At 35.3% G+C, this 1,887-nt stretch overlaps 1 long non-coding RNA gene across 1 annotated transcript; it reads right to left on the reverse strand.

Annotated features, from left to right (window-relative positions):
- Positions 1-269: 269 nt before the first annotated feature.
- On the reverse strand, positions 270-1,342 carry LOC115442690. The gene is made up of 2 exons (XR_003938549.2): positions 1,191-1,342; positions 270-907 (listed from the first exon to the last, which is right to left on the reverse strand). It is a non-coding gene; the product is annotated as an uncharacterized LOC115442690 (long non-coding RNA).
- Positions 1,343-1,887: the final 545 nt, after the last annotated feature.

The raw sequence follows: 1,887 nt of genomic DNA on the forward strand, positions 1-1,887 counted from the left end.
CACTCTAGGCCACAATCACAAATGAGGAAATAAGTTCTTTTGAAATGTAGCTATATTATTAGAATATATTTAATGTTCTTATTATAGTGCTCTATGTTCCAATTACAACTGTGCACAAAATTATTATATAACACTATTATTTATTTATATTACAGTATGTTTAAGTACCTACCTAAATCAATTCTATAAAACAGTGAATGTTATTCGAGAATTAACATTCAAGTGATTATTTGATAAATTTTCTGGGACATGATAAAAATGACAGAAGCTAGAGATTAATATAATTTATTAATCAACAGATATAAGAGTAAGACCTTATCAAAACAACATTATACATATGTAACAAAGGTCCAAATATTTTATTTTAAAAATTGATATAAATAATCCTTCTATGAATTACTTTATTTCAGTTGTAAAATACGCAGATCTTAAAGTACAATTTGCAACTTAGTATTACAACCATATTTATATCACAGTACCGTATAAGAATAGGTCAATAAAGTTATTTTGTAACAAACCGAGTAATGAAGATATAAGCACTGTTATTAAATCACTTTAATGTAAACTTGGTTCGTCTTCTTTCGTAGTTGATAATTTTCACATCAGATTTTAGGTCGTAGGTGTTGAATTTCGAATTAGCGCTGTACATGTTCCGATCCGTACGCGAACGGGTTCTGATGAACAGGGGGATAATGGTGCGGTGGTCGCGGGTAATGCACGTGGTGAGGTGGTGGATGGTGGTGATGCGGCGGGTAGTGTGGTGGCGGGTAGTGATGGTGGGGCGGTGGCGGCGGCGGTGAGTGGATCACCGGCCCGTGGACGTTGCGGAAGTAGCAGTGTGGTGCGCACATGCCCGGTCCCGTGGCGCAGTACGGGCCGCACGGCTGCGCGTGTGGAGGAGCCATTGCTGCAATAAACAGCATTGATTACAAAACTACACCGTATATAAGTACGTAGATCACAGTGTAAAGGTCAACACGAATGTTCAAAACTATAGAAAAATATAAGCGCTAATGTGTAATGAATATATTTATAACAATAAATGCGCATTAATTGTATTATGTAAGATACAACAACGTATTTGTAGCTTTAATCACTGTTACGATGCGATCTTTTTTGATTTATAGATTGTAAATATAAATATTATGTTTCTACTTTATGTTAAAAAAGCCTTAAGCAATAATGCTCACCTCAGAGTTTTCAGGAACAAAGCAAAACTATTGTTATTATAATCAGCTGGTGTTGCGAAGGCGGTAAAAATCCGAATGATAATGATTCGATCGTTGTTTCTATTTATCGCGTAGAAGCTTATCTCTGATATCGGACCTTTTCGCAGAACTGATAACGGACACGTGATGCAAATGTATTATTAATTGGTAAACACTCTGAAATGTAATGAGTAATTATGCTATTTTAATTTTTTATCAGGAAATCCGATGGTTTCTTCTGGAATATTGGTAATTGAAGAGACAAAAAACATAATAGTATTGGGTATTCTATGTAATGATATATCGGGCCTCTGTCTTATCATGGGACGGAATACGTATGGTGGAAACTGACATTACCAGCTACGCCTCCGCCTACACCTTTGGAGATAAAAGGTGTGGGGGTGAGTCCTTCAATTGAACAAACATTTATTTTTGTTTGAATAATGAAGCGCATATTTGACTCGCCTGATGGTAAGCTCACGATTATATTGTCCTGTAAAGAGTATTTTGTGGTAATACTTAGTAGTCCGAATTATAAAATGCTGCATGTGTCTGCACTACGCAGTGAACACATCATCTTGAGACATTCTACCACAAATTTCATACCATAATCTGATATTAAAACAATTTTTGCATACCGCTGTTTTGTTAAAGAAATAGAAAACATGAATCATACTAT

Source organism: Manduca sexta, chromosome 19 (genome assembly GCF_014839805.1).
Source record: "Manduca sexta isolate Smith_Timp_Sample1 chromosome 19, JHU_Msex_v1.0, whole genome shotgun sequence".
NCBI lineage: Eukaryota > Metazoa > Arthropoda > Insecta > Lepidoptera > Sphingidae > Manduca > Manduca sexta.